The 25,184-nt window shown below is 37.5% G+C and overlaps 1 protein-coding gene across 1 annotated transcript in view; it reads left to right on the plus strand.

Annotated features, from left to right (window-relative positions):
• The window catches only part of TENM2 (teneurin transmembrane protein 2), an 895,032-nt gene that overhangs the window by 60,726 nt on the left and 809,122 nt on the right, over nt 1-25,184 (plus strand). Inside the window, exon 2 of the mRNA XM_032196709.1 lies at nt 22,624-22,698. The gene's annotated coding sequence lies outside the window, so the exon portion shown is untranslated. The remainder of the gene's footprint in view (nt 1-22,623; nt 22,699-25,184) is intronic.

Raw genomic sequence — 25,184 nt, forward strand, 5'->3', positions numbered from 1 at the left:
CTTTTCTTTTCTTTTCTTTTCTTTTCTTTTCTTTTTCTGGAGCTATTTAAGTTTTCTCCTGTTGTGCAGGGAGTAAAGGGGTACAGCAGCAAGGTAGGATGGAAATGACGTTATCACATTCAGCACATTACAGAATTGGCAGCACAGTTTTAAAAGCTGCCAAATAAAGTCTCACAGCAATCTGAAAGTCTCAGGATGGCATGGCAGCAAGTGGTGACATGAGGGCTGAATTAAGGACATTAGATATTAACTACTGAGTAGTCACTCTTGTAAAAATTAGCTCTTAACAGCAACAAACTCTGCAATATGAGGAATAGTCCCTTACAAAGAGACAGAATCTGAAGGTGAGCCTCAACATGTCAGGTAACAATACTTCCAATAAAACTTAGAATTTAGCAAGATCATATATTTCTTTCATAAGTAGAATATTATATCATTTTCTGTGTATTAAAATGTCTCTAAATTTAAGGAATCCCTTTTATTATTGTGGAAACAAAAAAAGGTCTATATTGACTGTTGGAGGTAATTTGAAGTGTAGAAGTCCAGTGTGCATAAAAACACATTTAAGAACAAGAAGTCTTAAACTTACAATCAGCTCAAAAATATGCATGGAAAAAAAATGTTTTGAAGTAGCATTTTGAAAGCTCTTTGGAAGCATTTTGAAAGCTTTATTGAAAGCTCACTGTTTTATACTGAGTAAATATTTTGTGAAATTTTAAAAAGAACAGTTAATATGATTTACTTCAGTTTCATGATTAAATCTTATTTTGATTTTAGTATTTAAATATATTTTTCATTTGCAAATATAATCTTTCTATATTAAGTATCTTATTTATATTATAATACTTCCAAGTTATTTTTGCTGAGCATTTGAGTCCTTTAAGTTAATTTACACATGATCTTTTTTTAAAGGTGTTTTCAAAAATACTGTAAACAATTTAGTCATAAATCCACACCGAGAAGCATGTAAGTTGCAAATAATAAAGTTAAATAGTAATAAAGATGTGTCCTAAAACATTTCTAGTGCTTTAAGTTATGGTTTCATTGTGTGTGTTCCAGGTCCTTTAAAAATAATAAACGTAGCTAGAAACAATAAGAGCCAGGATTGATATTTTTATGTTAAATGTTGTTTTCATTCTATTTACATCCACCTCAGGTTCATTTTCCTTTCATTCTTATCTACTTATTTTTCCTGTCTTTTTTTCCTCTCTTCCTTCATCTCTGGGCTTTGAAAAGATTCTAGTGTATGAAGACTGTTCTCTCTGTTCTAGGCTAAGAATTGAGGACCTGCTGGGAAAGATTTCATCCATACATTTCTTCTGTTTACCCCTCCATCTCTAGCATGTCTGAATATCTTTCACTTTCTTTCCTCTAGGTTTGTAAAGCATGAGGGCAGACTTTGCTCCAGCCAATATCTCTTTACATCTTCAAGCATTTTCATCCTCTTGCTCTTCCATACTTTTAAAAGGGCTAGGCACTGTGCAAACTTGAAATATTAATAAAATCATCATTTAAAATTTCATGATAACATTACTCTAATGTCAAAGACAAAAAAAAAAAAAAAAAAAAAAGGTTCCCACATAAGGAAACTGTTGCTGGATGAGATTAAATTTCAGTTTTAAACATCCTATCAGTCTGAGATAACCCATAGTAGACATTTTTAGCTTGGCTTTTAAAACTGATTAAAATTTATTCATCCTACAGACTTGTGTTAGAGTTGTGCCTTACTCTGAAAATTAGTCTTTCACTTGTCATCTCTCACAATCAAAACATGTTTTTGGTGAACTGGTCTGAAATTGCATGACCTCTGGCATAATTCCAGAAATGGTCTGTTTTTGTGTATATATATGATTGAAATATATATATATATATATATATGTATACACACAACTAAATTATATCAATCCTTACAGTTTACTTGTTAGGGATGAAATTGCTGATTCTAGTAAACTGAGACAAATCTGCATTCTTTGTTATGAACTTGCCTGCCCCATGTTTCCATTTGTTTATTGTGTTCTCCTACTATGGAGTAGATTAAAAAGAAGACTTAAAGAAATGTAGCAGGAAGGAGAAGAGGAAGGATTTGTCCTGCTTTTGTTAAGGCACATTCTCTCTTTGGCTTCCCTCTGCCTGGAAAGGATTATTATTTCCAGGGTTAAAGCCTGGCACCAAAGCTGATCCCATGTCCATAGTGAAAGAAGGAGAACTGAGTAAGTGACTGCCCGGGCTGTCAGTGAAAAGCTGACAGTTTGGCAAAGGTTTCCAGACAGAGAAAGGTAGAAGCTGGAGCCATCTGCTCCTCTTCACCACAAATGAAATAAACTAGTATAACTGATAGCAATGCTTTTATGGGCTTTGCCTGTTCATACTTTCTGTCTCCCTACTTGATATTTGGAGGAATAATTAAGTAATGCTTTGCCCCTGTGATCCACGTTACTGCAAGCTTGTCACAGACTCCTGGGAGGAAATCCTTACAGCTGCCAAACCCCAACTGAAACTTGTTGTCACAGACACCATAGGGAAGTTCCCGTGGATGCCAAAACCCCAGCCGAGGCACTGTCATTAACATGACTGGGAACCAGACAGGTGTATTCCTGCGCTGGGGAGTGCCTGCATTACATAACCCTCTGCTGAGCACCATGCATGAAGCCAAGTCTCAGACTTACACTAAAATGGAACCAGAGAGAGGTGTGCTTTAGAGAGAAGCTGCCATTATTCAGTCAGTCTAAATTAAGAAAAAGACAGAAATCTGAATTTGCAGCTGTTCATCATCATTAATGAAGACCTTGACCATCCGACTTAACTTTTTTTTTTTTTAAGAAGTAATGTTTTTCCATGAAGAAAATTTCCATTTCTATCACAGATATATATCATGTTTATAAGAGTATTTTAGGATGCAAATCATCTCCCTTTACATTTTTTTTTTTTGGGGGGGGGGGGGAAACAACAATGAAAGAACAAAGTAATGTTGCTAAATGCTTTTAGGGAGGGCAGAGGAAATGTAGATAAATGGTTTGAGATGTTGCACAGTTTTATTACAAGGACCGCTTTTTACCACTGCAGGAAATGCTAAAAGCTGTAGTACAGCTGAACTGCAAAGCAGGATGAATTTTATTTTAATCAATGTAGAAAACTTGAGCTTTCTGAGTTACATGGATAATGTTGTGAAAAGTTTGTAAAAGTAAGTCACTGTGGTGTTTGAACTGGAGTCAGACCTCTGCTGCTTGCCTTGCACCCTTAGGCTTTTGGAGTGTATCAAGAATTTGCAAAGAATCAAGCCAAACCAAATACAGTGTTACATTGTCCAGAATGTGAGCCTTGTATTCATATGGTCTCTATATAAAATAAGCTGTCCACATACAGTCCTCTACCCACCATTGATTACCTAATTACACAATCACTCCATCAGTAAATCAGCACAACATCTGTGACCCTACATGTCACTGCAGTAGCCCCCTCTGATTCCCCAGGAGCTTTGCCAAGGCGGTTCTGCTGACATAATATATTCATTATCCATTAGATCTGGCACACGCTCTGCAGTGCTCAATTACAATACAATCGAGCGGAGGGCCTGGTGTCAGCCGATGTAATGACTTTCTGATTATCTGTCTTTAAATGATGAATGAAATGAAAATGTACTATTCAAACCAAATGTAAGATTGCTAAAGATGCTAAATGAAAATTTTACGTATACGCCTTATGAAAAGAGGGATGAGGTTAGAGGGTAAGGGCTTTCCTCACATTCAAAAATAACAAGGTAGAAACCTTTTCTTAAGCCACTGAAAAACCATCTGGTGTGATCATGCTGCCTTCAAAGTTATGATCTTGTGCCCATGCATTTTCTGACCACCTCAGCTGTTTTTGGTCTCCCAGTAATTTACTGGAAGGATTTAAATTTTGATGATTTTTTAGTTAATTTCATCATTTCATCTCTTCCTTTTTTTGTTAGTTGCTTGAGTTAACTTCGTGGGTAATATCATTTCTTTAGACTAAAAGTGATCACAATAGCTGTAGTAATGAAAGAGTAACTTACAATTTTGTTTATTTTTCAATTTTACATTTTGGGGGAAAAATGCACTACAGGATTTCATTTTAAAATACATTGTTATATGGATCTCTCTACTGTATTGCTTATTGTTAAAGAGGTGTTTGGGAGCAACAGACTTGGCCTCCGTATTTTCTTTTCAGAGAAGCTCTTAATGCAAGTCAGTGTGGTGCAATTTATTTATTTATTTATTTATTCTTTGAAAGGTTGTTCGTGTTATGCAGTAGTAATCTCTAAAAGCTTAGATAATGAATGATGTAGGCCTCTGGCAGATGTAGTTTCTTACATGAATTCTTACAATCACAACTTTAAACAGCAAGTAACTAAGTCTCAAAGAGTAGGCTGTTGTCTCATGGACTAAACACAACATATATATAGGAAATAATATTTTAACTGCATTTTATCCTTCCAAGTAGACTAATACTGTATGAGAAATTTCGGTATATGCCAGGATTATAAATAGGTGGGAGATTCATAAGCATTCTGCTGTTCAAATAATTATGAAGCAGATGTTTGATGGTACAGTCATTTCTGTCTCTGTTTACATCTTCAGTTATTTTAGTTATAATTGAAAATCTCATAAATCTGCATGTTGGAGCACTCTTTGAATCTTACTTAAATTGTAGCTTTCCATTTTACACCTTTACGTTAAATGTTTCATGTTTTTGAGTAGTGTGCAGCTTCTCTGGGAAAAGTAGCTTTATCTTTTCAACCACACTGTGCCCAGATGCAGGGCTATTTTTTCTTTTTAATTTTATTTTTTTACCAGAGCACCATTGTAGATTTTACTTAAGACTTTTACACTGTGTCTGGATATGTTTATCAGCATCCTGACACCTACATTCTAGTTTACATTTTAGTAGTACATACTACCTTCAATACAAAATTAATTTGACCTGACTCACTCTGCAGATGCAAACGAGTTTTGTTGCTTGCAAACCTTGTGTGTGTATTCTAAGGATATGTTATTATGAATAATAATAATAATATGGCTTCAGTTGCAATACTCAAATCTGCGCTGAATGAAAATGAGAGACGGCATTGACTTACCTCTGGAATTTGTAAAGATGGCCAGGTCAGTTATAAAACTTGATGTTGCACAGCAGCTGAAATACATTTGTTTTTTAAAATATTCTTCCATTATGGGAATTCGAGGGAAAGAGTCAAAATAAATATGGATATATTACTGGTGCTTCATTATTTATGGCAAATTTAACTTCACATGAAAATGAAGCTGAGCTGAAAGTGTCATCTCCAAATGAAAAACTGCCCGAAGATTTTGTTGCACTCAGATGTGTATTCAGGGTTGAGTCAGCCCTTTTTAGCAGCAGGAGCACTGAAAATATTTGTAGTGCTTTAAGGACTTTGGAATCTTGTTTTCCACAGGCCTGTGATCTCATTTTGAGTGGATATTTGACAATAATAAGTTTTTCAATGAAAACCAGAGAAATATGCCAATGTAACAAGAGACTGAGAGATGCAATGTCAACAGAGTGAGGGGCATTCTGCCCTTAGAAATATATATTTCATCTAAACCGAGGGGCAGAGTTTCTCCAGACTTTTATGGGTCGATGTTTAATATTTTCATCTGGCTATAGAAAACAAAATATATGAAAAATTGAAATGCCTGACAAGTAGTTCCAGTTTTCTTCTTTAATTTTCTTTATTCTTTCCTCACTGGCTATAATCCTCAGCAGCTCTGAAGATTTGTGGTATCAGGTAACAAAGCTGGCATAATGCAGCAGAGTGCAACCCCTAGGCTGCTCCTTAAAAAGAGGAGAGAGATGACCTCTGGAAGAATAATGCAGTTTAGTGCTGCTCCACTGGATTTATTCCTGTTTGTGCTTGTTAGCGTTAGAAGGCAGAAAGCCAGACAGTGAGGAAAAAAAAAAAAAAAAAAAAAAAAGTGGGAGGAAAGTCAAATAAAGGTAAATGCTTAGAAAGAGAGTAGCAATTTTTTGACTTTCACATTAGATTAGAAAATTTGAAGGGTTACAAATTACTTGGCATAAATATACATGTTAAAATAATTATAAATTGATACTGGAGTCTAAATATACTATCTTTCTCTTTGTTCTGAAAACCAGGTGCTGGTCTGTGAAATAATTCCAGAGAATCTCATGAGTGACACATACTTAGTATTTAGGCTGAGGGGGGACCTGATCGAGGTCTACAACTTCCTCGCAAGGGGGAGTGGAGAGGCAGGTGACCTATTCTCTGTAATCACCAGTGATAGGACCCGCGGGAACGGTCTTAAGCTGAGGCAGGGGAAGTTTAGGCTTGACATCAGGAAGAGGTTCTTCACCGAGAGGGTGGTCGCACACTGGAACAGGCTTCCCAGGGACGTAGTCACTGCACCAAGCCTGTCTGAATTTAAGAAGCGATTGGACTGTGCACTTAGGCACATGGTCTAAAGTTTTGGGCAGACCTGTGCGGTGCCAGGAGTTGGACTTGATGATCCTTACAGGTCCCTTCCAACTCAGGATGTTCTATGATTCTGTGATAGCATTGTAATGTTGGAGAATTCGAGAGAATACAAGTGAGATGGTTGCCATTCCAAACAGTTTATTTTCTCACTGTTTCTTTCTTTCATTGTTTCCTTTTCACACCAGAGCTTTTCCTCACCAGGACAAGGTGCTCTCTCTGGATGCTGCCCTTTGTGCCAATGTATAGCCAGTGATACACTTGATAGATGTATTCTGTGGAGTGCAGTTATGAAATTGAGTGCACATGCCAATTTCACTGCAGACTCCAAGGGGTTTGGCAGCTGCCTGGGGAATTACTGAAGCACAGCCTGAAGCAGTACTTTTCTGTGCTACAGGTCCTGACACTTATATCCACAAAAGAGCTCAAGATGTCGCCTTTGTTTTAAAGGAAGGCATCTAATGCCTGGATTTATCCTAGCCTGGGATACAACTCCCGTTGGGTTTTGAATTACCTCAAGTGATTTACAAGTCACGCTGAAAGGCTCCATTATATTTCCAGGCTTTTTTAGTAACGTAGGCTGAATGATTTAAGACAACAAAGGTTATTGTGTTGTCTGGATTACACAGGGAGCTTCCTGCTTGTGTCCCCACTCATGTAATTTTCTCAACCTTTTTAATGTTGGGCATCTAAACTTAATTTTCTGGGGAAAAACAAACACATACATCAGTGTGGCAACCAAGTAAAAATTAGGCCAATCTTTCAGTGGTCAATTATTATTTTGTTTACTCACTGACTGCACATGTAGGAAAGTACTATATATGTATTTCTTTAATCACCTTATGACCAACTTCTGACATATTCTGACATGCGGTGCTGTGCAGACAGCAAGGCTGAGAAGCAGTGTTAGAAGAAACACCAGAGCAACCTGGAAAGCTTAAGATGTCTGCTTTGCATGTTATTAACTACAGCTGCTCCGAGACACTTGGGTCTAAAAGGTGTTTCCAGTCTCCCATGGTAGTTGAGACACATACTTTCCTAGTTCGATGATAGCAGCTAACAATCATAGCCCTATTCATCTGCTTGTTTGTGTCAAAAAAATATTTATGCAAGTAAAAGCTACAACTCTAAGACCTTTCCCTGATCTCTGAGAGAAGAATGATGTGCACATTACTGATGGATCTATGGGTGTGGGCAGATTTTAGAGATCAGTAAAAATACATAGGTGCTTACTACAGGAATTGTAAGTTTCTACTGAAATATATTCCTATCATCTTGGGAGAAAACAGGCTTTTAATTATAAACCTTCTATTGCTACTAATTGCAAGTACAGTTTCAAGTCTCTTAAAAAACTACCATTCTCAAACCTCTGACAATATTGGCCAGTAATTTGAATACTCCACTACTGGAAAGACAATTTTTTAGCAAGCTGTGTGGTTTGCTTTATTTATGTCATTTTTAATAGCTGTTCTCAGCAATAGGAACATTTCAAATCCAGGTGTATAACACTGCTGTTCTGAGTCTAACTTTTCCTCTCATTTTCATGTTTGATCACTGGTTTGCAACAGATAAATGACAAAGAAAAGTGGTCCAAATGAAGTTTGCTGCTTTCACTTATAGTCTTATAGCAACAATGTCTTATAATTGATAAATACGTAAACCACAACATGTCTCAGTAGCTTACACAATAAAGTTGGCTGTCTGTTCTGAGTACCAGAGATTCCAGCCTTTTTCACTTGGTTGTCAGGTTTTGAATGACAATGATTTTCCTACAGTTTTCCCCTGCTTCAAAATATCATGAGAAGGATATTATGCATTCCCAACCTGCCAGCTTTGGCTGCATTACAGAGTGTTCAATTATGCTCTAATCGAATAGCTGCCCAATGCAGGCCACATAATGACTTCCTGATTATCTGACTTTAAATGATAAATGAAATGAATATGTAACATTCTGTTCAAATACAGGATAGTCACCAAGCCAAATGAAAACTGATTTTTGCCCTTTTGTCTGAAAAAAAAAAAAAAAAAAAAAAAAAAAAAGGCATATATTTTATTGTAATTCCATTCACCACTTGTTCTGTTGCTTGTTTTGCCTTGAGTAAGTTAAACATGGAACGAGTTGTTTAGGTCAACATTAGCCTTCACTTTTGTTTTCAAGCAGATGCTGAAGGTGTTAAACAGACTTCATATTGTTCTCCTTCCTCTCTTTACATTTACTTGTTATAAAAAACAAGGTCAGATTTATATTATCAGTTTCTATTGGGATTATTTCAGTGCATGCTGGCACTGCAACAAGTCTGTTTTATACAGACAGCATTAAGGTTTGAATAAATTATTTAGTGGTGATAGTGCTAGCTGTTTTTCATTTCCAGTCTGCGGTATTAGTACTAAGCAACAGATATGGCATCTGAAATCAAATAAACCTCTACCACCTCATTTGGGTAGCGTACATTTATTATGCCCAAGTCAGAGCAGTATCTCAGAATGATCTTTCAAATGCTTTTTGGGGAGATTCTCCAGCCTCTTTGCCCAGCAGCCTGTGATGGGTATTTTTCTGAAGCACCAGAGTGATTTGTGAAAAGTTGCCTTGATCTAAAGACTTTAATAAAGCAGCTCCTGATTTCGTAACACATTAGGCTGATACTTGTGGCTTCTAAGCTACTAGGAATATCATGTGACGTAGTAATTATTAAAGGAATACTTGTAGTGAAGTTCAGCTCACTTTGAGCTTTCTTAATTGGATAAAGCACTGATGGGGCAGGACCAGCTGCTTGATGAAAGACGTACTTTGATTCTGTTCTGAGCCATCCATCTTTCCTCACAGATTGGCCTTCATTCTGTTTCTGTTCAGTTATAAACTGGTATGGTAAGCTGATGATGCAAGTAATAATTAAATTAGTAGATGAGATTGTGTGACATAGACATATTTACTGTTTATGGCTGGAAATAGGAATTCAAGGCCCACTTAACTATTTATTGAAAATGCTATGGTGACTGAAACATATGAAAGGAACATTTCCTCTTCGTAGGACAGTATTTTGGGAATGATCTCCTCCCCTCAGGAATAAATGTCTTTCATGAAAGAAGTTGGTACAAATCATGTAATGGGCAGATGGACAATGATCCAGTTACGAACAAAACATGTTGAGATGCATCATGTCCCTGCATATCAGAGAAGGTGAAAGGGGAAGCCACACACACCACCACCCCACCCCAATTGCTTCAATTCCAGGTGCCACATTTACCTGATCAGGAAGTCATTTGTGCAAAACAGCAGATCTGCTTTTGCAATCTCTCCTATATGCTAACATTTTCAGCTCAAGAGTTGTCATTCCAAGTTCGTATTTCAATGGGTAATGGATACATTCTGCATACTTCAAAACAGAACAGAGTTCTTGCAGTACTGCATCTCTATGTTACAAGAGGAGCTCAGGCTGGAGGAGAAAGGTGTTCTGGAGAGGAGGAGGTGGATGACCATTTCTACTGTGCTTTTGAGAGTAGGTTAGAAGCTGGTCAGCACGCGAAGTAGCCCTAAGGAGATATTTCAGAAGTACAGTCTGTGTGGATGCAGGGAACAACTGCACCACATCCACAACCTACCACTAAGAAATTACAGCCCTTCTCAGCTTACATTTAAGTAGCCAGAAGTTTCTTCCTGTGTTGTACAACCCTGTAAGAGAGTGCTTAAAGTTAATGCAGCTTTAGACTCATCTGTATTTCAGTAATTTGCTCCCTATTCCACTTCTAGTGGCTGGGAATATGTCTAACAAAATTACTTGAAGAAAACTGTTTGTATTAAATTACTTGGAGAAAACCATCTAAGATTTGAAAACAAGGTATTTTTGTGGTGAAGTGACTAGATTGGGATTCAGGAGACCAAAACTTCAGTCGTAATCTTTTTCACCTGTGTCATAAATTGAGTGACTTAAAAAGGAACTAAAGTGTTGTGTTTGTTTTTTGTTTGCTTGCTTATTTAAAGGTATTAAATAACATTGATTTGGAAGTGAAATAAAAATACAGGATTCTGAAAAGGTATAGGGTTTATAATTAAACTTCTTGGGACTATGCTGTAACAATCTTTCTAACTACTATCTCACAGTTGGGATATACAACAGAAGTAACTCTATGGGTACCTGGGCTCTTACACAGTTGAAGGACTTTCAGTTGTCTTAAGTTCTGTTGATTTCATACTGCTGTGCTTGTGATTCTTTAAATTAGCTGAAGCTGAGCTGGCTGCAGCAAATGGATAGTTGCTGTGAGCATGCTTATGTCCTTAGGAGGTCTGAAACAAGGTGAGTTGTGGAGGATGTTTCTATTTTCTGAGTAGGTAAGGTAGTATTTTTATATACAGAACAAACAAATCTAATTAATTAAAACTGTCTCCTTTCTTCATTTGTCTTATTCCCATTTCACTACTTTTTTTTTTTTCCTGTTCTAGTTGTTATTATGCCAAACTGAGGTAATTACTGTGTGTATCTATACTGCTGTTAATGCTGTAATGATTATTCTTATAGTTACAACGTAGGATGCCTAGTTCTCTGTTCCTAGCTCCCTGCACTTCATTTAACCTGAGTATTTCTCCTGTGATTTGGTGTTCTTTTTGTTTGTTTGTTTGTTTTGTTAATGTTTTCAGATACAATGTATTTTTTGTATCTGCTGTATTAATTTTAGTTGTACTTGAGCTGCCTAGTTAAAAGTTATGTCTGTGTGTCATAGAAATACAGATACATTTTCTTTTTTTTTTTTTTTTTTTTTTTTTTTTTGTGGTGGGGGTCTTAATAAAGAAGAAAGAAAAACTTCATGGCTTCAAAAAAAAACTTCATGGCTTTTCATTTGCTTGAAAAACTTCAAGCAAAATAAAAATAGCTATAAATATGCCTTAGAAATATGTTTATTAAACGGATAAGGGGAAGAAGAAACCTATCTAATTATGCATCTTATTTTGAAAGTTGCTGTGGAAAGAATGTGCCAAAATAATTTACGTTGTTTTACGATAAATACCTCTTGTTTTCCTTTCTTCTGCTTTCTCTGTGCTGTCCATAAAGGAGTGGGGGAGAAGATGGGCTGAGGGGCACTCTTAGGCGGGTCTGAGCCCTGAGGAGGGCTTCTTAGTAAACCTGGTCATTGCGTATTAATGGTGTACAATGCTACAGGAGGAATATAGAAAAGTAGGAGTGTGAAAGGGTATAGAGCTTTCCTAGAATTCAGACAGAAAAATAGGTATTTTGCCTATTTTCTTGGTAGTGACAGTATGATGAAGAGCAGCCAGGTAATCTGGTCATAAGACTTTGCCATGTCTGTAATCCAGATAACAAAATATAAAAACAATGTTTTTAACCAGGTCGCTGTTTATACCTGTGTGGCTGGATATCACCTAAAAAAGACAAGCCCAGCTGAATTAAATCTTCTCCATCTGAATGTGTGCAACATGAATTGTATTATGAAGGCCTGACTTGTTTTGAAGCTAAAGAATGTAGAGGGTGAGGTCTCATACTTAATAGCTTTGCTGGAATAGCCCAAATGAAAGCCTTTAGCCCTGATACTTAGAATCAGAATTCCCTGGAGAAGGAAGAGGAAGGGGGGGGGGGAATAAAAAAAGGAAAAAAAGAAAGCTGTAGCAAAAAAAAAAAAAAAAGTTAGTAAACACCTATAACAGTCTCTCTCCCCAGCATTGTTATACTCTTGCAGTGTGAAAACTGGTAGATAGTCCAGGAGGCTGTTACTCTGATTAGTTCTCTTTTATTGGCCTTTGAAAGGCAAAGTGAAGATGGCATACAAACTACTCATCTAGTCCTGTATGAACACAAAAACATAGAGACTTTTCTTCCATACCTGTACTTAAATTGCTGTGCACGAGTGGTTTGTGCTCTAATGATGATAATCAGCTGGGCAATTTGAAATACAATTTTCAATTTTGAAACTTGATTGAATGAGAAGTGTAGTTGGTGCAAGCCAAACAGAATGGAAATATATGGAAAGGGTAAGATGACTTGTTGCTAACTCCCTACAAAAAGGGTATGTTGCTCCTTCATCACGAAGAGCAAGTGATCAGAGAGGATGATTATATTATGAATTATATTTGCCCTTTTATTGATTTCCTCTGAGTTCAGATGGGTTAGATGAAATGTATAACTTACTGTCGTGTCTACGTGTAGGATACATAAACTGTCAGCATGTAGCATAATAAAGTACTATGTAGCATAATGATGATAGAGCTGTGTTGGCAACTTTTGCCTCTCTGATTCTATCGGGACCATTTCCTCTCAGAGTCAATGAGTGCCTGGAAAATCAAGGTGTGTAACCACGAGCTCTGTGCACTCCTTGAGGGCTGGGAATCAGTGTGCAGTAGTTGTTTCAGCAGCAGGAATCATGCATTTGTAAGTGGGAGACAATACAGAATATGAAATGGTTGCCTTAAATTTCTGAAAGACTCACTTTTGAGAAGTGGGGAGAAAAGGGGGAACCCTTGGGTTGCCCTGAGTCTTGATGCATCTGGTAGTTCTAAGTTACTTGATATTTTTTTAATTTTTTTTTAAAGCATTGCCCTTAGAAATTTAACTTATTATTATTTAACTTCACATCTGAACTCAGGTTTCTGGGGAGCAATACTGATATTGCTATGGCAGTGACCAGTACCAGTATTAAGTGAAGTAGTTATCCATGTATGTGTAATAGAGTATGTGAAACTGTAAATCTAAATTCTGAAGTAGCCAAAAGTAGATTGACTTTATTATAAGCACATCACAGAGCAGTTTAGGGTTGGCTCAAGAATTTGTTTGCTGATTTATTTTAACCTCTTTCTTTTTTTTTTTTTTTTTTTTAAAAAAAAAAAAAGAAAAAAAGCATTCCAGAGAATAAACTCTATCAAATGAAAAATACTTGTTTGTTGACTAAAATACTTTCAAAGCTTTTGTCCACACATCAAACAGATCTGCACTGCTTCCTTCTATAAAAATAACAACAACTGCCTGAAAATGGTGCACGTAGCATGAAAGACAAAAGGTACAAGCCACTGAGAGTTCTTTTGGAGGTAACAGTGAAAACTCTCAGAGTAGATATTAGAAATAAGCAAAACTTGACAAGAGAAGGAGGAGGAGATGAAACCATGTGATTCATGAAATCTGAATATGTAGATTGGAAATCTATTGCAACATTTTTTCAGAACTCAAGGGTTTTTTGTTTTATTGTTTCACAGCGGAATTGATCAATATATATTTTTCAATAGTTAAGTCACGAGACAAAATGTGAAGAAGCATTGGGTCTATTTGGTAGTCAAGTTGGACTGATGTGAACACTGATAGTCCACAACTAAAATGTTGTTAATACTGTTGTCTTAGTTTTCAGTGAGGATGATGTCAGCAGTGAAGAGTCAGGATGGCTGATGGGAACGGGCCTGTTGACTTTACTTCAAATGTAGATAACTTTTTTAGGAGCTTAGTGAAGTGGAGGAGAAAGGAGATGTAAAGTAGTCGGTTGAAGGATTCGTTAAGAAACAGCAGGAAATATTTAAAGTTACTGCAGTTCTGTTAGGTTATGGAGGTATATGAAATTTAGGAAGAAGCTTTTAATGTGTAATGTGTGATGAGAGGTTGGTGCATTTAATTCTAGATGGAATTATCTAGCTTGAGAGTAAATACTGTTACAAACATAAAGCGTACAAGCTATTCTTGCACAGGGAGTTAAGTTTGGCAGCTCTTATTAGTTCAGGTGCAGCACTGCAGGGACTGTGGCCTTCAGGGTGCCAGCAGTAGCTGCAGCTCCATGTTACTCACTTTGGGCAGTGGCACTGTTTGCCTGCACTCCTTCTGAGTTTGACGTTGTAGGGCTTCTCCTCATGCTTTGTTCCTCACTGCAGTTTGGCGTTTTGACCCTTTGTTATAGGAATTTCCAGAGGTAACAGCAGTGTCAGTGCAGGGCTCAGCTGTGCCCTGCGGTGAGCCCTGTGTGGTACCAGCTGAGGGCGGTAGGGGCAGTCCTGGCCTTCCCTCACAGAGGCTGCTGTGGCCCCACTGCACACGCACAGATGTGGACACCTGAAACAACCTTTTCAAGGTATCTGGTGAGATGTCTTCTGGGATGAGGCTAAAGAGGTAAAATCTCGAAATGAGAAGTGCTAACTGAGGTAGTATTTAGCTGGAGGAAAGAAAATGGACACAATACTGGAAGCAGTGTTACCGCGTTTTAAGAGTGTTTCATCTTGTATTTCTATAACTAGTGCAAAATGCAATGGGGTAGGTGAAATTTAGTGTAAAAAATAAGGTGGTGTCATTACAGTGTACGTGAGGGCTGGATGACTGAGGATGAGGCAGGGTATGTAATCAAGGAAAGCGGAGGATTTCTGCTGGGAGTTTGAAGCTGAGCACACAAGCTGAGGCCTGGGTGTACAACCTGGTCAGAGGGGGACTGCAAGTCATAATTGCCACTTGACCAAAAAGTGTAACAGGTAAAATACTTGCTAGAGACAGGGGAGTGTTAACATGTCTTTTTATTTTTAATTCAGTGCTTTAAATCCTTTTTTTTCCATGTTAAATTGGGGAGGAGGGTTAGAATGGGTCAGATAGTGTACAATGACAATTAGGATAGTGGGTAACCTGTCATGCAGATCAAAGACCTTGAATCATTGGACCTGCGTGAGAAAGGATCTGAATCTCTAACTACATGCTACAAAGGCATTAAAGATAAATATTGGGGAAAAGAGAATGGTAAAAGAACCAAAGCATACGAACTGGCCATGATTCAGCTGGGTTCTGTCCAAACTCTTTGAGCAGCCAAAGTTGCCCATAATAGTTTAATGGGGCCACCAGAAATAAGTGATTTTAAGGGAGAATGGTGTTGGATTGCCAATAATTTCATGATGGAGTTAACTTTAATATTGAAGTCTTGCTCATCCAGGATTTCCTTTCTAGATGTGTAACTTCCTTCAAATCTTGTGGTGTCTTTTCCTTCACAAGAGGATACACTGAAGTTAGGGCATTCCAACACTTCACAAAACAAAAGTGTGGTCTCATGGTGTTAAATGTAGTGGGAGATGAGTGGGTGACATCTTTGAGAGCAATAGATGATTGTTACTGCCGTGTGAAAAGCAAGGGATTTAAGAAAGAAGAGCAAGCTTAAATAGTTGTGTTTTTTTTTTTTTTTTTTTTTGCCCTTCAACCCTACCAATGTTGACATTTAATATAAGATAGGAGTAGAGCTGTGAGCAATAAGTAATGGTTTTAAGCAAGAGCAAAATATATTGAGCTGTGAAGTAAAGCTGAATATGGATTGTCTGATAATGTGTCAATGGTGCTGTAACTACTGATAATGACTGACTGCTACTGGACATTACTTTCAAAGAGGATGGAATGGCTTAATGAATTTTCAGAATTGTCTGCAGAAATCACACGTGTTCTTTTCTGACAATAGCTAGTGCCAGTCAGAATCATGTTTAACCTGTAATAAAGCACAGATATATGTGCCTTACCGTGTTTGTACTGTAGTATATCATTCTTTTCTGTGCTGAGGTCATATTATGTTTTATACAGAGAGCATTTTTTCTAAATAAATCTTTTTTTTTTCCTGATGGTTATGTAAAAATATATATTCAGAAATATGTCAGAAAAATGTACAGGCAAAGAAGTAGTTGGATGTGTGCAGGATGACATTCTTCTAATGTTCTGTCCTTTGGATTGTTCATGAAAAATGTTCTACTTCAAACGGAAAGACAAGAGATGACTCACTGTCTGGGATACAAAAATACCTGAATAAGGTGGAGTTGATGTACAGACGTATTTACGAAAATTCTTTTCCAGCCATTTACGCTTATGTATCCTAGATGAATTAGAAGTATGAGTGGACAACATAAAGCTGTCCAGACCCTTTCATTTAAACTTCCATTTTTGATTACTGGGAGAAAAGGTAAATTAAGGGACCAAGTGCAGCAGGGACATACATATTAAAGACTTTCTGGGCAACCCAGAGTAAATCTGCCAAAGCTAGATATTTTTCTCTCTAAGACATTTCTTCAGAAAATGTGATGCTATCTCCCAGTCCTTTGTAATATATATGGAGAAGAAGCTGGAGCATCCAAACGTGTATAAAAGCATACTGAAAATCGCTGTGCTTTCAGAATTTCACATTAGGAAGAAAAAAGTAAAGTCAACACAGTCCTTTAGCATGTGTTTCATGAAGAAAGTGGTATCAATGCACAGGTATTTGTACCAGGGAGGTTTGTGATTCGTGCTGTTAGAAGCTGGGCCCTGGCTCTGCTCCTGGGTTCTGTCTGGCCTGGCCCCGTCTTCTGGCTCTCAGTATCTGCCACCGAGTTTGCTTCTGGATAAAGCCAGCATTTGAAACAGCATATCTTATGTGGACATGAGGGATTGGAAGTGACCATTTCATTCACTATGCTCATTTCTAAAACATCTCTACATATTTTAGAGCAAGATATGTGATTTAACACACCAAAGCACTTGCATACCTATGCTTTTTTTCCTCTAACCTCCACCCTGCTTTTCTGGTTGTACGTGCTAAATAACAGATTTTTCTCAGATAATATTCATGTGGTACTCCAAAATAATTCTGCAGACATGGTAAAAGCTTTTAGAGACTGTAAAACTGATTATCTCTTCTGTAGCTCTTTTCATCTTCAAAGCACTTACCAACATTAACTAATTAATCCTCACAGCATCCCTCTGAGTTAGATATCATTGCCATTATACAGATGAAGGAATTGAAGTGAAACACTGTCTAGCTCAAGATCGCCAAGATGGTTGGTGACAGAGATGGAATTAGAATGCACAGACCTGTATTTCTAGGTTTTTCACTGAAACTGTCACAGCATTCCTCTCTTGACAAGTGTACGCACAAGTATTAGTAGTCTAACTATGGCTGCAGGCTGAGCTTGTTAATGAAATCTTATTATGAATTGCTTTGATAGGAGAGTTGTTTGCAGTCAGACAGAATATTATCTTTTTTAAACCGTCTTCTGCTCCTTTTTCTTGAATGGATGAGAGTGCAAGCATGAATGGGTTGCCACAGACATGATTTACTTTGGGTGTAGCTGTAGCTATAGCTAATTGTCAAGTGGTTTAGAGATTTACAAAGAATGCTGTACACTTTGGAAGAGAAAAATTGTGTTTCTTGTGTTTCACTGAGAAATTTCAGTCAGAAGTAATGCTTCAGATCTGTATCGTTTCTATTCTCTCTGGAATAAATTCCTGAGTGGGCTAACATGTGAGGTATCCTGGATTTTCTTCTTGCTGACGTGTATTAGATGAGCTCCTAGCTGCGCTCCATTACAGGGGAGCCAACAAGGAAAGAGGCGAATGTGGGTACTCAAATTGTAGCTAACTGCAATGACAATATTTTCAAGTATTTTCAAATCAGATGATATACAATTTTTGCAGCAAGTCTTGGATTCTCACGTGGTGCTCTTTTCCCCCTCCCAAGTGCTTATAGCAACCTTCCAGTACCTAAAGGGGGCTTACCAGAAAGCTGGGGACGGACTATTTGTCAGGGAGTGTGGTGATAGTGCAAGGGGTAATGTCTTTAAACTCAAAAAGAGTGTAGATTTAGATTAGATATTAGGAAGAAATTCATTTACTTTCAGTATGGTGCAGCACTGGCCCAGGCTGCCTAGAGAAGGTGTGGGTGCCCCATCCCTGGTGGTGCTCAAAGCCAGGCTGGATGGGGCTTTTGGCAGCCTGGTGCAGTGGGAGCCATGGCAGGGGTGCTGGAACTGGGTGATCTTCAAGGTCCCTTCCAGCTTAAACTATTTTGTAATAATAGCCAAGTGAAACTCCCTGTTGTTTACAATGAGGTTTGTGTATATAGGCAATACTGGGGAGCAAGGAAGGTTTTTGTCTTTTTTTTATTATTATTATTATTATTTTTTTACAGGTTTTAGGAATAATGGTAACAGCACTGAACTGAATGAGGAGGATTACAGCATGTACTTTAAGGCAACCAGTAAATGCAATGCTGAGCACAGGTTGATTGAAAGTGAACACAAAAATGACTGCTACAGAAAGCACAATTAAAGCATGCATTAGAGATGACTGCCCAGACCTGCCTGGAAAGTCCGCACTAGAAAATCCTCCCATTTAAGAACTGGAAGGCTCTCAATTTGCTAATTGTCCGTCTCCTGCACTGGCTAATGCTTCAGCTGCTCTGAGTAAAAATATTCTGTCTTAAGTAGAAACTGCTATTTGTTGTTAAACTTATCCTGTTGAGTAGAGGAAGCAAAATGAGGCTGTGATCCTGTTTTCTTTAAAATCTGACTTTAACTCTTGGTAATCTTCTGCTACCCAGTGCTTACTGAGAAAGAACATTGAAGAGTTTTAAACCAATGCAGCACAGGCTGTATGGCCTGCAATATATTGAAGTACCCAGGAAGTAGTGTTACGGGATGCTGCACTGGGCTTAATATAGCTGGTTGGTTGTTTTTCTTCATTCATTAAATGATCAAATTAAAATACAGAAGAAAAAACAAAAAACAAGAACAAACAAACAAACAAAAACAGATCTCCAGGTCTATCTCTTCAAATATGAAAGGATAAACTTACATTCTTAGATCTTTCTGTTCTGTTAGTTTTCAGGAAGAGACTTCAAAATGTTTCTGCTCCCTCCTCACGCTTCCATACAGGGTGGTGGGTTTCCTCTACCAAATTGACAATACATGCTCCTACTTGCATGTTTTCTAATATTGGACAGAGGATGAAGAAAATATAAACCTTGCATTACAGATTTGATCTGTGTTAGAGTAGTGAAGCAATAAAGACTAGAAGAGCTTTGTTATTAAGTGGCCTGAAATTGAAAGGGTGAGATTTGAAAGTCAGGGTATAACTAAGTTTGAAAGATAGGTTTATCTTTGTAGAATCATTGTTCATTGAATGCAAACCTCAAAATATAAAGAGTAATCGTGGTGATTAGACAATAGGGAAAAAAAATAACAATATGCCTCATTGCTCTAGTTTAAATGCAACGGACAGATTATTGATATGTTTGGTTTCATACAACTGAACCTAAAAACTGAATATACCTTAAAACAAACTGCACACCATAATGCTTTAAGTTTTAAGTCCAGAGGACAGAGTTTAGGGATGTGGCTGAAGACTTCCTCCATGTCCTTTAGGGATGTGTTTTTATACCATCTGAGGCCGATGAGCACTTGGCTTGCATTTCTTTGTCTGAAGGAATGTTTGCCAGCTGAGGAACCGTTTGCCATGAGAACAGCCATTTAGCTGTCTGTGACGTGCAGGTACTGAGACTAGACTGGTGAAGAGATGTGGGAGTAGTCGGTGCTGTGTTTTAGCACATTTCTGGTTGCTAGCCATTGAGCAGGATGGCCAGGACTGTAGGTGGTCTCCACCAGGCAGAGAGGTGCATTGCTTTGCCACTGTGAGTCCAGGAAGCTGCTCCAGGATCAAGGGCAGGGTGGGGGCTCTGTGTTTTCAATAAATAGTGCTCCAAGTTCAGCAGACATGCTCTTAGAAAAATTATCAAGTAAGTATAAAATTAATATTTAACAATATTACTACATTTTGTCTGCTTCATTAATTTTTTATTAATTTATGAAAATGCTGTTGATGGAAATAATATTGACAGCTGGTAGTGTGTTGGTTTTTTTTAAATATCTTCTGGTAAATGCAAACTTATCTTCGTTATGAACACAAACAATCTAACAAGCCATATTGGGTAAATGCTCTAATAAGACAATAATTATTAGAGCATGATGCATTAATGTTTAATATTGTTCATAACTCAGCCTTAAGAGATTCATAACGGATATGTGAGGGGAGAGCTGTCTTAAGTGTTTATGATTATGTTAATAGTAAGACATACTGTAGGGAAGGAGATAATTTTCAGGTAGTTACCCTTTCTGCTTGCAGAGGGTATTCTGAAGAAGTTGTTCCAATTTTATTCTAATAATTCTTAAGCACTTCCAACAAAGTGAAGTGATAGGAGCAACTCTCCGTGACTATAAATCCTCAAGAAACTGCATAGTTGCTAAAAGATTAAAATTCCAAATTCAGCAGAGCTGTGGTTCTTTGACCCCAAAGTACTGGTGAACAGGAGTTCCAGAACCTTCACTTATTTTGAAAATTTCATGGTTGTTCCTTCTATATTTGAAAAAAATCTTAATACCTTCAGACACTCTGATTTGAACTGTGCAGTTATATCAGATTGTCCTTAAGGAAAACCACTTCCAAAAGAAGCTGTACTTTCTAAAGGCAAAGAAGAATTCCTGGGAACTTTAGAGGTAGTGTTTAATCACAGCGCTGGACTGAACAAATGTAGTAAGGAGAAAGAAAAGCTATAATCTGTAGTGGAGAGGAGTGGAACATACACTATGGTGAGGTTTTGTAAATCTCCTAATAAGTTATAGGCATAGCAAAAAACATTCTGATTGCACTTTTTCTTCCCCCTCCTTTTTGTCTAAAGCAGCTGCTGATTATCTTCTTCCCCTAAAGAAGTCGCTGAAACAAAAGTGTCTTTTATAGAATATCTTCTTTGCTGTGCATGAGAAATTGAAAGAAAAAAAAAATCTCTTTAAAATGGTGCTATGTCATTATGATGCTGTGTGAAATCGAATGTATTCATGTTTTCAGAATATTTGTCTGGCCCTCTTGTCAGAGTATCTGTATCTATGCAGTCTTCACTTGAATCCATTCTTTTGCATCTAATTCCTTCTCTGTCCATTCTTCTCCTACCTGTATCTTATGTTCTCATCACAGCCTGAACCTAGCAATGTTTGAGTTGAGCTTTTGGGATACAGAAGTGAGAAGTTAAGCAATACAAGTACACATAGACAGAATAGCCCTTACTACTAGCTAACTATGAGCTTGATCAAACTTGCAAAATTATTTGTATTTTGCTCCTGATTTGAAGTGCCTACATGCATCCTGTTAATACTCATACCTAATGTGAGAAACACATGATTTTTTTTTTTTTATCACAGCCCAGCAGGCAGGATACAGATATTTTCTAACAGCATTACTGTATCCTTATCTCAATAGTGCTAATATTATCCTCTGCCAAAACAGACATGATATATTGAAGTATCTGTAGCCATAAAGGATCTCTGCATATTCCTTGAATTTAGCTTGCAGCATGTCTGTCATCCATGGTGATCCTGATGTTGCAGCTGCTGTTGCAAGAAGCAGCTTAAATGTGTTGTCAGAACACCGGTGCTGACTGAAAAGTAGTGTAGCCCTTAATGGCCTGCGAACCCAGAGGTGTCCATTAAGTTACCTTATCTCTCTTCTATTTTCCCTACTCCCCATTTGTTTCCTGATAGGATTGCAAACACGGAAGTGGGCTACGATGTCAGGTAGAGGTGGGATTCAGATCACAGACATAAGCCAACTAAACCATGGGGGCCAAACTTGACTACCTTTAAAGTTAAGCACTGGTTAATGAAATAGGTTCCGATCTTCTGAAGTCTGAGTTCTGGGAAACTCTTCCTTTATTTTCACTGACTGGATTAAACCTGATGCCAAAATGTAGGAAAAGAACGAGTCTAGTACTGAAAACCATTTTCTGTTTTATTATCTGCAATATTTGCATATATCAGTGCTCATTTACACGACAATTGTGCAGAGACACGATCTTTGCGATGTAATGACTTTCTGATGGTCTGTCTTTAAATTATAAGTTAAAAGAAAATGCCACTTTCCAGCTGCATATAAGACCAAATGTATAGCCACCTGAACCTGCTTCTTATTCCCTGGGTGGGTGGGGAGCTGTAGAAGGAAGCTAGAAAATGTCTGTGTTATTTGCACTCTGTATGTTTAAGTTATTTGGATGTATTTCCAGTTTCGTTCAACCTCCCTGAAATAAATCTTCCTGAAATTCAAAGGGGGAAAGTGTCTGTATGGGGTTAATCTTAGGATTTTACAACAGAGTTTAGATCAAATCAAAACCCTTGGAGGCTGGTGAACCATAGGTTCCTCTTGTTCGTGTAAGTCCCTCCATCACCCACTCCAGCATGGCACTTTTGAAATGCAGAAATCTGTCACTTCTGAGATAAACTGCTAATCCACCTCTCTCCTTGGCACATTCGCTGTTCAGTGGGCAGATTTCTTATATAGGTATTTTCTATCACTTTTGCCAGTGCTGCCTCAGTGTCATAAGCTGATGGCTTTAGCTAGTGATTTTCTGTTTTTTTTCAGACTCAACAGAGAAATCCAGACTCCTCTCTGTGAAGTGTTTTTGGAGTTGATCCCCTGCTGAAAGTCTCCTCTAAGGTAATGGTTACAAATGACAGCAAGCATATTGTAAAGAAAATTTCTGAAAAATGTTTCATCAAAAGATCTTGTGAATTCTATGGTCTACGTTATTTCTGTCAACACCAGCAGCAACCTCTGTTGGTCTTGCTAGTAAATACCTATGCAAGTCTCTGTTCTGGTTATTTTGGGTTTATTTTTTTAGTAATACTTCCACTTCCTGTGCTGTTGTCCAACTTTGGCAGTTGCATGTTGTGCTTGTTTTATCCTTTTGTTTTGTTTTGTTTTTGCAGTTGTCTGGTTGAGTTTTTCTCTGTCATGTATGAGAAGTCTAGTTGGTTAGTGCCTTTAGCTGTGTTTTTGGCGTTTTCTTTGCAACATCTACTCAAATATTTCCTTCTCTATAAAGAATATGTTTGGTGTTCAGTGTTCATTGTCATGCTTATGAACTTGTGCCCTTTAATTCTGAAATAACACATTCTGGTTGTGGTGCATCTGGTACGTAAGCTTGTTGTTTTGTGGGAGTTTCAAAAAGTTGTTCAATGTAATGGTTGCTCTTCAACTCTCTTGTCGGATGTTTGTATGTTAAAATCCTCAATATTAGGTCCTTGATTATACATGTAAACGCATCTGAATACACACTTAATGTACTATATATATATATATATATATATATATATGGCTGTGTGTGTGTGTATATATACATACCTGCAACTTTAGTTTCTATATATACATAATATATATACACACACAAATAAATCATAGAATGGCCTGGGTTGAAAAGAACCTTAAAGATCATCTAGTTTCAACCTCCCTGCTCTGGGTTTCCAACCACTACAGCAGGCTGCCCAGAGTCACATCCAGCCTGGCCTTGAATGTCTCCGGGGATGGGGTATCCACAAAATCAGTGAATGAGATTGTTTATGAGAGTACACTGATTCTGAGGACCTTATCATCTGTAGATCTGCTTTCTGAGCTATGTTGATAGCTTTGTGCTTTGCAGAATAGACATCTATTATAGCACGGGCTGTAGTTGTCTTTTGAAATTTTGTACTGACACGCTCTTGCAGCAATCTGCTTCCACATTCTTGGCCTTCCTTTATTAGGAAGTAATAAAATGATTTGGGTAAATAAAAATGGGTATGCTATTCACAGTGCTTTGATTCCTTCTTGGTAATTAAACACACAAGACATAATCACAACTCTTTGAGTACTTCTACTGATGATGATTATTACTGTATTGTAATAATCTGGGATGCAGTAAGATGGTAAATTGTTGACTGTATTGCTATTTGGTAGTTCACTGTTATAAGGAGTTACTGAGTAAGGTTTTATTCTGTTCCTATGTGTTGCACTGGCATTTTTTTCCCTTTCTCTAGGTGTTTAGTGGTGTGTTTTACAATGTGATTCATTCTCACAGCAAAAAAGAAATCTTGTCAGCAAAAGATTATGGCACATATAAACTGGTGACGTGAGGCTTTGTATCCATCTCTAGCTTCCCATTCCATTGCCAAGTCAGGCATGTATTGAAAAGACCTATTTCTGAGTTTTGAGTTTCAACACAGCAACGCTTCAGAATGCTACTTCCATGATTTCACCATTTGCTTGGTTTTGGTGAGACAAGTCTGATACGTGCAGGATGTGTGAAACCACAAGATGAAAAATCCTCGGCACGTATACAGTACAGCTAGGCAAAACACTGAGTTAAAGCACTGAAAACTTTGAAATGGTGATTATTCTGGAAAACGTTAGTAGTCAGTTTTGACTAAATTAGTCATTTCTTCAGGCAAAATACATTCAAAAACCTGGGGAAAATAGACTCATACTATTGGGAAATCATAATCCTCCTCTATCACCTGACTTCCTTTGTTGTTACCCATCCTCATCCCCTCCCATCAGTGAACGCTGGCTTCTGTGGTCCCAAAGACTCTGGAATTGGTTATGCTAATACACCATAACACATGAAAAAGTTTTTGGATCTTTTCTTTCACTTTTTTTTTTCTTGGCGGTGACATCTGAAAGGTTATCAGTCTCTAAGCAGGTTTCAGATATTCAAGTGCACTTTTCAGCTATCAATTCATGTGTTGTGCATTCATCACTGAAAGTTTTTTTCTCCCCTAGTTATCAAACTTGGTATTTTTTATCATAGGTCATCCTTTAACTTGTATTCATTATACTAGTTCCTTCAAGGTTTTCAGTGAATTGGTCAAGTTGCTTGTGAGAACAGCACTTTGGAAGAAATAGTTGTGCTAACAGATTTTAACCAATAAACTTCTTTAAAAGGAAGTAAATGCAGTTCAGAAAATACGCCCCAAGCCACTGGATTAAAATGTATAATAATGTTGCACATCATTTGTTGGTGACTGGTGTGTTTTACTTATTTATTTACTATTATTTTTGTATTCTGCATATTGGTTAGCTATATTGATACAGTGTCTCACGGTAATTTCACTTAAGGAAAATGTAAAGAAAACTTCAGCAACTTGAAGCCATGTTCTCTGCATGTT

The sequence above is a fragment of the Aythya fuligula genome, chromosome 14, assembly GCF_009819795.1.
Source record: "Aythya fuligula isolate bAytFul2 chromosome 14, bAytFul2.pri, whole genome shotgun sequence".
NCBI lineage: Eukaryota > Metazoa > Chordata > Aves > Anseriformes > Anatidae > Aythya > Aythya fuligula.